The following is a 12,397-nucleotide window of genomic DNA, read 5'->3' as shown; positions in this document are numbered from 1 at the left end:
AAGCAGTCACAGGAACTGATTTGTCCATGAAGATGAAAGGTGTCTGTCTTTGGAAGTGATCTTTGAGGCAGGGTTTTATCTGTGCTCTCCCATGTCTACTCCTGTACCACGTACTATACTGGACTAGGGAGGGAGCACCCATGTGCTGGAGGGCAGGTTCAGGGGAATGGATGAATTGGCTGATGGCAACATCCTGAAGCTCAGCAAAGCCAAGTGTCAGGTTCTTCATCTGGGTTGGAGTAACCTCATATAGCAGAGCAGGCACAGATCCTGAGCCTAAATGGAAAGCAGCTTTCCAGAAAAGGACCTGGGGGTATGGTAGACAGTGAGGTGAACACAAGTCAGCAGGTGCCCTTGTGTAAGGAGACATGCTCGTAGCAAAACCATAGTGTCCTGTCTGGCTTTTATTAGTGAAGAGCAGAACCAGGAGGTTTATGGAAATGATTGTTCCCCTTGTGATGAGAATACTGCTGGAGTACTGTCACCAGCTTTGGGCTTCCAAATACAAGGCAGATACTGATCCTTTGGTGGAAGCCCAGTGGAGGGAGGGTCTCTTGCCTGGGACCTGTACATTAAATAAACATTTAAACAAAATAAACATACCAAAATGATGAGGAGGCAAGAGCATGTGACATTGAAGGAGAAACAGAGACAGCTAAGTTCAGCCTTAAGAAAAGATGGCACAGACCAGATTTTATTGCTGTTTCCAGTCCTTTTAATGAGAGGACTCAGTTAAGGCTGGTCTTGAAGGCATGGGGACAGGATGAGTAGCAATGGATGCAAATTGGAACATGGGAAAAATCCACTCAAATTTAAGGGTGAGTGAAAACATTATTATCAAGCACTAGAACCGGGTGCCCAGAGAGGTTATAGAATCTCCACCCTTGGAGGTGCTCAGCTCGAATAAGTACCTGACCATCCTGATAGTCTTAGACCTGCTTTAAGCAGGGAGTTGGACTCAGTGACCTCAAGAGGTCCTTTTCAGTCTAAATTACTTCATGATGTAGTGTACCATATTTATTAATATGCATACCAATAACTTCACTTTAAACCATATGTTAATACAGCAGAGTACTGGAAGTGGTTTCCAGCAGATGATTTAATCTAACATCTCACTGTGCTGCAGTCTAGTGCTGTAATACAGTTGTAAAAACATGGGGGGGAAGGGGCAAAAATTATACCCTCATAAATTTAGAAGGTAACAAGTGTACAGGGCATTTACAAGGAGATGTGTTCTACCACTGCATAAAGGACTATATAAGAGTAGTTGGAACTGGGATACCTGTGGGGTGGGGCTGTAATTAATGATTGTTTCCTTAAACCTTTTTCCTAGAAAGCGTTAGTTTTTGGTTACTGGCACATCCAGTAGGCACTGTGATGCTGCAAGCAGGTTCTTTTACATTTTCACCTGTATATGCTCCTTGGCCAGTTCTTGCTGTCACACAGCGCTCCTTTTGTCCAAACCCCTTGTGCTGCACAGATGTTTGTGCCTTCAAATAACTGATCTAGCTATAATAAACGTTGTTTATTGTGCTTAATTATGTCTTTTGTCATGACTGTCAAAACTGTGCTGGTCTAGCAGGTGGAATTTAAGAAGTGGTGGAATCTTAAGAAGTGGTGGAAAGAAGCAGTTAAAGGTAGATTGTTGCTGGACTATTTACACCAATGCAAAAAGCTGGTCTGCAGCACAAGAATTCACTTTGTTTATAGGATTAGTTCCTGTGATGTGGATGAAGAGTCTGAATCAGAGCTGGTTAGCAATCTGCCTTTGGAGAGCAGAGTTTCCTAAGGCTGAACATGCTCTTGGTGCCAAGTTTCTCATTGTTCCTCAAGTTTTCTTTCAAGAGATCAACTAAATTGCAAACTGTAGATTCATTCTATATTGCTACAGCCCCAAAACACTCACTTTATGCAATCTGGATTGTTCCAATGGCCATGTTCTCTGTTTGATAACACAATCACAAAAGTGCTGTTGTGTAATAATTAAAGAATTTTCAAATGAGATAAAATTGGAATGTTTTTTGTAAACAGCAGGGAAATGGCCCACATGCAGCTTTCCGTTTGACAAGAAGAATTTACTTAAATAGTCAAGAGTTCTAAAATAATTTCATCTCAGGAGCATGATGCTATGTTAACATAGCTTTCCATCCTGTTATTTTCAGACCTTTCATCTCTCAGGTGTGCATGCGTAGAAAGGGTGCATGCAACACTGCTTGAATTCTTGATGAATAGTTTCGAGGCTTGAAATTTTATTTAATATGTAAACATTAAAGGAAAACTTTAGTTCAAAGTGGCTACAGTACCTTCTGTAAGTGTATTGTGCATCCAGATACCTTTTGTCATCCCCACACTTGAATTCCTGCACCAACAAGCTACTGGATGTCTCTGAGTCTCCCATTAAAGCGTTCAATCCAGCTTACAAAAAAAACACTTCTACCACATTGACATGCAGTAAATGATCGTGACTTCTTTGGTCCTTTTTGGAAGCTCCGAGGGTGAAGTTCATTCAGCTTGCTGTAGATTTAAAACTAATGCTGTCATGGGTTGATTCTTATTTTTTGGAGGGGGATGGTGGTTGAGGAGTGTCCTGGTTTTGCACTAGCATTTAAATCCTGGTGCAGCGACCACTGAAAGCACTGATTTAAGTACAACCAGGCGGGTTGTAGAACAGAAGTTCAGAAAGAGTTTGTATCACTTTCCAGAAGAGATGACGTTTCTGGTCAGTTCACTAAAATAGAAATCATAAAAATGATGTAAACATCAGAGGAAATCATATTCACCAGTGATATCTTGGGTACCTGCGAGTATGTTGTAGGTAATGTTTCCATTCTGATTTCAGATCAAAGGGGTTTTAAACAAGCAATTGATTTGTATTACTTCTGCCGGTCACCTGACACAGTCTCTGCCTAAGAGAAGTTGTGAAAAAGTTTGTGTCACTCTTTAAAATAAAAAACAAAACATGCAGATGGTTGGAGAGGAGTGTGTGTGTTCCGAGTCCCATCTGCTGTTACACGGTTAGGGTAATGTTGCTAAAATGATTATTTTAAATTGCAAAAATCTCATCTGTTTTCAATGGGTGAAAGAGGAACGCCTCATTCAAAATGTTGGTCTACTGTAGGCTATGAAGGATGTTAATTCCAGATGTCTCCTGGTGTCGTAAATCTACTGTCAGTTTCAGTGACCCAGTAAGAATTTAGTCCCCTCATTTTTTTCTATATGTGCCCATGCTGCTATTCAGAGAGGAAAGCTTTGTTGAACCTGTATCTCGAAGCATGAGCCCTCTGACGGGATGCACATGGCAGTGCTCGGCCCTGCCCCTCCTTGCCCGGCGGCTTTTCCATATGACTGAATGTGTGCTCAGCAGAGCTCGTCACTGCAGGTATTGATGACATGGCAAATCTGGGAGGTCTTCACAAAATAACTGAGTTATGATCGAATTACACAGGGAGGGGAGAGCAGAGGAAGATAAAACGTGCTCTCAGCCGAAGGACGAAGCTGGCCAGAGCATGAGTCTGCGGGAGGTTGGCAGTAGATGAAACTTGCTTCAAGCATGACAGTTGCAAATTCTGTCATAACTTTCCATTGAGTAAGCTTTAGCAGTCTCATAAGTAGCAATATTTTATAAACATCCAGGAACAGTTGTTCTCCTCTTTAAATTACATGAAGATAACATCCACTTTGTTCCTCTTGCTTTGGCTTTGCTTTTGCAAGAATATTTATAGTAGCTGCTAGAAGCAGCCCTTGGAAAGGAAAGAGGAAGACTGTCTTAAGACTTCTCTCTCTTCCCCCTCCTATTTTTTTTTTTGGAAGGGAGGAAGGGAAGAAAGGTGGAAAATGGGGAAATCTTGTACTTCCTCCGTTGCAAGGACTTTTCTTGAACAAAGTTGGTTTATATTTTCGGTAAACTTGTTGAGCAGTCACATGTTACATTGTCAAGTCTTCCTTTCATAGAAAAAGACCATCATTTTCTTTTTAAATAAGTGTAACGTGTAAAGCTGTGATTCTCTGGAGGTTAAAAAGTTTCATTTTTAACCTTATTTAGAGAAGATATGTTGTCATTTGTAATTTTTTAATAAAATTTTTAACAGTTTAAGTAAATGTCTTCTCAATTCTTATTGTAGAAATGCCATAAGAAATTAGGCCTGCAGAAGCCATTCAACGATTTGTAATTAAAAGGCGAGGGTAGAGGTAAGGTGAACAGTGCTGCTTCTGACGATGGGCTCCTCTTACAGCATGTACAAGCGGAGGAATGGTGAGAGAAACTCCTAATCTTCCCTGCGATTAGCTGATAATTGTGTAACCTTTAATATCCAAGAGGAAAGCAGAATCAGATGCCTGTGAGCTGTACATTAAAATAAAGGTGTAAACAAAATCTTACCAGCAGCTTGGAAAGGCAGACATGTTATTCTCCACTCCAAGTCGCCGCTGGGTTTTATGGCCCAAGATGTGCTGTGCCAACAAAAAGCACCACAAAAAGCACCGGCTGCTGGGGTGGTTGTAAGTCAGAACCAGGAGTAAGCAAAGGGAAGAGTGCAGCAGGAGGCACAGAGCCCAGCGTTGCTGAAAGTGGACTTGGTTTTCCTTGATCCTTTTGTAGCTTTCAGACGAGGATTTGGTGTTTGTGCTGTCTTTGTAAATAAAGAAGATGGCACCAAATAGATACCTACCTCCATACAGCAAAGTAACACAGCAAAGACTTGCATGCTGTGGTGGTTAGTACTGAGAGTAGACTGCCAAGAAGCTGTACAGATGTGTGTGAGCTCCCTGCAGCTGCATTCATGAACTCAACATCCTTAAAAAGGATGGCAACAGGAGCAGAGTTGTGAAACTAATTCATTACCATGACTGAGCAGTCAGCTGCCAGGCTGTAAAATAACTTTCTTCTTTACTCGTGTGATGCGGTCTTGATTAAACTATAATTTAAAGATATGGAAATACACAACTGCAAGGCTCCTAATGAATATTTTCATTTTGTATAAGAATAAGCAACACTTTGCAAAAAGCAAAACCACAATTGATTTATAGCTCTCCGAAGATGCTCACATTAAGTTGTTCAAGTAGAGGATGGCTATGGTTTCTCAGCAGCCTGGGCTAGGGACTAAGCTACATTTCAGCATCTTCCTTGACTCCACTTCACGCACATCTTCATAAGTACTGTATTTATTTCAACTTCTTTTCCTCTGCATTCCTCACTTCATACCACTCTATAAATCTCTCCAAAGGATCTGAAACTCACTCAGGACTGACAGCTTCCAAAACTTTGGAAACATTTATTGGAAATTATCACTACAAAAAGTACAGCCCAATATGTTGTGTGATTTGAATATAAAGCAAGTGTTACCAAGAATGGGAAATGTCAGAGAATTTCTGTGGGGGCTCCAAGAGATTCAAATTAAGTTAGAAGAAACAAGAACATTCATCGACTTTGGCTTTCAGCATGGTTAGATATTAGTTTCTTGTACAAATTCAATCAGTGTTTTCAAAGAATATACAATTTCAGCTGAAATTACTCGCACGGCTTAAAGGTACTAATAATTTGCAGTGGCCCTGCCCTGCCAAGTATACAGAATTTTTGAGAGGTTAAACACTGGTGATTATCAAGTTGTTACTGGTACATCCAGCTACAGATTGAGGGACCTAATTTAGACAGCCATGTTCAAATGTTGGCTACATTTTGTGAAGTGCTGTAGGAGCCTTTTGGATAAAAGGTGCTTTATTTTAATAGTCCAGTGTAGGAATACCCCTGATGTGAAATGAGCTATCCATTTTTACTTCACTAAATCTTCATCCCCCCAAAAAACTATCCAACTGCATCTTGTTATATAATTTATCTGTCAATTCTGTCAAAAAGTAGAGCTTGTGTTACTTGGAGGGCCTTCATGCAAATTCCAAAATGAAAAGCAACACACACTGCCAGTACAGCAATTGCCTGCAGGCTTATTGAATTTCTTTCTTCACTCCTACTCACCACCAAAACCAGCTCAGAAAAAAAAAATCCCCAAAAAGCCTTGTTAGAAGTCAGCAGAACCGAAAGCTGATAAAATGCTAAAAAAAATTCCTGGGGTAAAAAAAAGTCAAATTATATATTAAGCATTGTTAATGGGCTATCATATATGTGCTTTACTTTTACTTTACAGAGCCAGACTCAGTGGGATTGTTGAACATGGAGGCAGAGGCAGCCACAGAGGTACACGTTATATTCCAGTACCCCACCACCTTCTCTTCGCTTGCTCCACAGATTCTGAGTTGATCCCATGGAGAGAGCCAACACAGCCCTCGTCACTTTCCTTCCCTCTCTGTGTTAACTCTACACTCGTGAGAAAAATAAATAGGACCTTAAAATTATCTGTCAGCTGGCAGGATCCGTCTCTCTGACTAAGGGTATCCATCCATTTGTGCAGGATGCATCAACTCAAAATCACTGGTTCCAGAGCAGCAGGGAATCCCAGATGCAGTATTGCCCTGTGCAGGTTTTTCCAGCTGTATCATTCTCAAACTGAAGAATTATTATGGACTCGTATGAGGGACCAAAGATAAAGGATGTGGAGGGAAGGCATAGAGGAAGCCTCCACTCCAGAACAGTGTTTGAAAAGGGTGTCCAAGGAAACAGGATGAAGCAAGTGGAGGAGAAGCCTTGGAAAAGTACAAAGAGAGTGTGAAACTACTTGTTATGGAAAAGAGAGGGAAAAGAAGCTGTTAGATGAAGAATCAAAGAGTATTGGGCAAAGTTAGGAGGAAATTAGAGCAGAGATACGGACAAAATAAAAATTCTTGATAGCCAGGATTATGGAGAAGTGTTAAATTTGCATTAGTGTACGGAGCTTGTCAGCCAATGACATTGGTTAAAAGGTAATTTCTAAATATCTGTCGGCTGTAGTTAGAGGTAGTAACGAGGATGTAAGAATCAGACAAAGCATGATGGGAAAAGAAAGAGGATAAAATAGACTCTTCTGTTTGTCTCCTAATTTTATCTGTTTTCTGTGTGTTGGCTCATTGGGAATCCCGCCTGACTGCCAAGAGAGAAACCATTTTGGTTTTGCATAGTTGCAGCCATATGGGGGAAAAGAGATACAGTGTCCTCCCTGAAAAAAATTGTTTTCTCTCTAGTGTAAGATAAGATATTTTGGGCAAACTGTGCTGTTTGCATGGAAGTATTACAGTTGAGGAGTTAAATGGCAGAAGCAGAAATGGAATAATAAGCTTGAGGAAAGTAGTCTGGTTGGCAGCTTATTGGAGGTTTTGGTTAGAAGTTATAGCAATCCAAAGGCTTCTGGTACCACAAGCGTCTTTCTTTTCTTTTTGGTTTATTTGTGATGAGAGAAGAATGACAGAAAAGATTCAGTTTTAAATTTCCGGCATACTTACATTTTTTTTTCTCTGGAGTTTGGAATGGTGATTTATTAAGTGACACCGAAGCAGGCTTGCCACTGGGGGAACAGCGCACTGCAGCTCTCGTTATCCATTGGACAAAAGCTCCAAGCTATGATTTGTATAGGAGCTCTTACACAAAATGCCACAAATAAATAACACGATGTGAGGATGGCTGAGAGCGAGAATTTGCCGCAGTCCAAACCTCCCACAGCTAGAGAAGAAGTCTGGCTGAACAAGCCTTCGTTTAAACATAGGAGAGAATACTTCTCATACTAGGACAGCCTGCCAGGAACCCTAACCATCAGTTTATTATTGCTAGATTGATCTAAAATAGGGATAAAGAATTACAGAGCATAGTTGCTCCAAGCACTATAGGTGCCTTGTGTGTCTTGATCCTGTCAAATGGCCTGGAAGATGAAACTAGAAATGTAGCTGCTGTGTTAGTCAGCGGCTTCCAACCCCAGACCTGCTTTCGGGACCTTTCCACAAGTCCCCTTCCAGATGCATCTGTCAAACTGGCGAATGGAGAAGGTACAGAATTGGGAACTTAAGCCTGCTCTTTACATGCACCTGATCTGCCCATATAATGCTCATAGGTAGCTGTGTGTGAACAAGGCTTGGACAATCTAAAGCATTCGTGAAGCTAGGGATGTACTCCACAAAACAGAGGTGTGACCATTGCAGATGAGGGTGTACCTGTGCCAGCCTGAAGGTACCTGATGAAGGTAGAAGTAGCAGTGACGATGCTGCATTGCAGGACTCAGCGCAGATGACGAATCTCAGAAAGATCTCTGTGTCCTCAGCAGATGTGCACAGCCCATGGTGAAGCCCAAACTGCTGCTCCTCTACTGCCTGCCTACTTGCAAACACTTGCAGTTTCACTTGCAGTGCAGGTTTAGTCTCTGTGTTAAAAATCCCTCAAACTATAGCAAATAGTTTGGATGCCTTGTAAATATCAAAAAGTAAGGACATGCCATGGCTGCTACAGCAGTATTGTCCTAACTACGCTGTGCATTCCCAAAATTGTCTGCATTTCAAGTGAAGAGCATAGCTAACTGTACTTTTGTGTCTGGCATCAAGTCTATGGGAGTTTTCCTGCAACGTTTACTCAGATCCTCTAAGTTTTAGAGTGCAGTGTTTTCTTAATTTTTAATTTTTGTTTTCAACCATCATGCTACTGATAAAGAAAGAAACCAGAAGGAAGGGCTGTGCTATTTAACATGCTAAGTTGTGTTATTTTAACAGACAGAAATGTGTAAGAACTGTGGGTGTTCAACCACCTTCCTTCAGCCGGGCAGTGGTATCACAGTAACTGGGGATCTCTTTGATAACTGTTACCCCATTTGTCACCAGTGATGTCCCTGCATGACCTCACAGGATGAATTAGTGGTAGAAAATCCTCCTTTCACTTTCAGGTGCTTACATCCAAAATTTAAACCTGCAATGGCTTCCACAGCTGCAATCTAACCCTTCTGAATTCCTCCATGGCCAAATTGCCAATTACATGCATGCACGCTGAGCTTTGCAGGAGCTGACGGCGCACTCCTTCGCCTGGCGTCCATCCTGCATGGTGGGCACTCTCTGAACACACCTGTGAGACCTGGCCTAGCAGGAAAACTAACAAAAAAATAGAAGAAAACACGAAGAGTGACCTGTGCGCTGTACAGCCTGGGCACATGCCCGAGACACTCAGCAGCAGGCTTACCACCCCTCTTTTTTCTGATTCAGAACAAGGATTTGAACCTCAACATCTCACCTCTCAAGAAAGCACCAGAGTGGCTTTTACTTTTTCTGGTGTTTTTAACACTTCCTAAATGATTTTTGGAGCAGGTCTGCCCCAGCAAATTTGACAGTCATTCACTTATAATCAAAGTTTAAGTGCTTTACTCAAAGGAAAGCAGCTTTCTCTAAGAAAAAGAAGCCAGCTATTAACTGAGAAACCAGTCACCCAAACACAAATACTTTCTATATCTTGTATACAAAAAAGTGCAGTTTATGGAAATGTTTTTACTTAACCAAAACTCCCTAGCAGTGTAAACAGAGTGACAAAGTGGATTTATTTTAACAGAGGTGTCAGCTAGTGATAGCTGAGACATATGAGTTATTTTCAACAGGAATCATTCTTACCATAGCTATGCTAATTGCTGACTTCAGGTGGTTGGCTCAAAGGGTGGCTTTCTTCTACTATTTGTATGAACAATTTACACAGTATTGCAGGATTTTCCCTGTATGTCCACAGTCTTATGCTGGACATGTACAACATACGTAGTTTGAGTATTTTTATATATTTCTTTTTTAATTATTTTTTTTTGTAACTAAGAATATTAAACTATTTTAATCAGCTTCTCTGGCATGTTTTATCTGTTAAGTCAGTAATTGCTTTTATGAAAACTCCGCTTCCAGAGTATCTTGCTGGACAACTGAAAAAGCAAATCATAAAAATGAATAAACTTCTCAGTCAGCATTATATGTATTACAATGTCAAATGCAAAAACAGTTGCAGACAATTTGAGTTTTAATTAAACATACTGCAGCTGCCTCGGCCAAATTTCTGACCCAATGTAAACAGACACTGCCAGGTTAGATGTTAAAATAATATTTGTCATGCAATTTTGATACGGACTCTGTTTTGCTGGATCTAGGATTGGATGTTCCTGACAGTTTATCAGCCTGATTATGCTGTCCACAACCAGGCCCAGATCTTTTGCCCTTGAGCTTCCTAAGCAGCCTCGGGCCAGTGTCCATCGCACTTGGCCAAAGAACCACCACTCATTTTCCCAGTTTAAGAAAGGCATGGACTTACTGGAGTGAGTCCAGCACAGGGCCGCAAAGATGATTCAGGGATTGGAGCATCTCCCTTATGAGGAGCAGCTGAGAGAGCTGGGTCTGTTTAGCTTGGAGAAGAGGAGACTGAGGGGTGACCTCATTGATGTTTATAAATATCTAAAGGGTGGGTGTCAGAAGGGTGGGACCAGACTCTTCTCAGTTGTGCCCATCAACAGTACAAGGTCCAATGGTCACAGACTAGTGCACAGCAGGGTTAACTTAAGCATAAGGAAAAACTTCTTTATGGTGAGGGTACCAAAGCACTGGACCAGGCTGCCCAGAGCGGTTGTGGAGTCTCCTTCTCTGGAGACATTCACAACTCCCCGGACGCGTTCCTGTGTGACCTAGTCTAGGAGATCCTGCTCTGGCAGGGGGGTTGGAGTGGATGATCTTCAGAGGTCCCTTCCAAGCCCTGCCATTCTGTAATTCTGTGATACTGGGAAAGAGAGGGCTCAGGAGGATCTTATACATGTATAGAAATAAATGCCTGATGGGAGAGAATGAAGAAGAGGGAGCCAGACTTCTCAGTGGTTCCCAGTGATAGGGTGAGAGGCAGTGATCACAAATTAAAAAACATTCAATTCAATCTGAACACAAAACCCCTCCTTTTTTCTCTGAGGATGATCAAACACTGGCACAGGTTGCCCAGAGAGGTTGTTGAATCTCCCTCCTTGGAGATATTCAAAAGCCATATGGGCAAACAGCTTTAGGTGTCCCTGCTCGAGCCAGAGGGGTTAGATCAGGTGACCGCCAGAGGGGTTGGATCAGGTGACCTCCAGAGGGGTTGGATCAGGTGACCTCCAGAGGTCCCTTCCAGCCTCAGCCATTCTGTGGTTCTGTCATAACCTCCTTGTACATGGAGGCTGAATGGAAATGTGCCAGTACCAACAATTTGCCTATACTTAATAAAAAAGAATGACATGGCCATGCACTATGTCAGACCTAAAGTCCAGCCCCAGAACTCGCCAGGAGTGCATTCTCCAAGGTTGGCATGATTTGCTGCGTCTTGCCTTCAACGGAGGTCCAAGATCTCCACTAGCACAAACCATCTGCACAAGGACAGTATTTGGGAATGTCCAAAATAAACTGCTCCCAACAACTTCAATATGAGTGTAGCCAGGACCTGGCACAGGACTTGCCAAGGCTGAGTTCTGATGAAGGTCTGGAAGAAAGTTTGGTTTGACAGAGACAGAGGAGTATCCTGTTTCTGTTGAGAACATCCAAGTCATACCCATGAGTGGAATCATCTTCATTGAAATGTGGATTGCATTTTGCATTTCTCAGGATGGAAGTGTAACACAAGAATGACATATAACCAGAGTGAGTGAGTGAGAAAACCACTGGTGGTATGGAGAGGTTTGCTCCAAGTCTTGCCAGAGCTTCATGCTTCTACTCTGTTACTACTGGTAAGAAAGGTTATTTGCTGCCTTCCCACCTCATAAGTTTAGGATTAGCTCTTCAAAAGTTCTCCCCTCTTTCTGTATCCTTCTGTAATAATGGCTAATTTTACAGCTGTGAGTTGTGTTTTTCACTCATTTTAGCAGCTGCTGGATGCACTCCTGCTGACTGGGCAACAGCTCCTCCTTTGTGTCCCCTCCACAGACAACACCATTTGCCTTTCTTCTGACCTCTCCCAAGCAGGCAGTAAAAGTAAACAGGACATACTTTTCTGACAAAACTGTATTTTGTGACCCTGTCAGACTGGTCTTAGACCTCTTCTGTGCCCACTGCTTTTTGCTCTGGGTAGATCATGTCCAGTCACATGGTGGCAAACCTGAGAATTCAAATGCATGCACAGATGCTGCAAACATTTCTTATTCTTTCCAAAGGAGACGTAGAGCTGTGGGCTCTCAGCCTCTCATCCTGAGATGTTTTTGTACCTTGACACACGCAACATTTTATGCAGTAGTTGACGAATATATCTACGTTTTGGAGGCGGAAACCAGAAAACCAAGCGTGGCTCCCACCTAGGCTGTGGGTTCCTTTCTGCTGCTCCTCTCTAGTCCTGGTTTTCCTCCTGTGTAGAGGCCCAGCTGCCGTAGGGATGGTGTAGATCACCTCCTCCCCATGCTGCCTTCCTATAGTTACTTAGGACACACTAAGGTTTTGGGTTGTTTTCAGGCAAACAAGAGAAAGTGGTCAGTTGTGTAGCCTGAATGTGATGTCACTGGCTGGTGCCTTTAGCAAAGAGGTCACCACA

This window comes from Mesitornis unicolor, unplaced genomic scaffold, assembly GCF_000695765.1.
Source record: "Mesitornis unicolor isolate BGI_N332 unplaced genomic scaffold, ASM69576v1 scaffold7546, whole genome shotgun sequence".
Lineage (NCBI taxonomy): Eukaryota > Metazoa > Chordata > Aves > Mesitornithiformes > Mesitornithidae > Mesitornis > Mesitornis unicolor.
The sequence above is the reverse complement of the archived record's forward strand: the minus strand, read 5'-3'. Positions refer to the sequence as shown.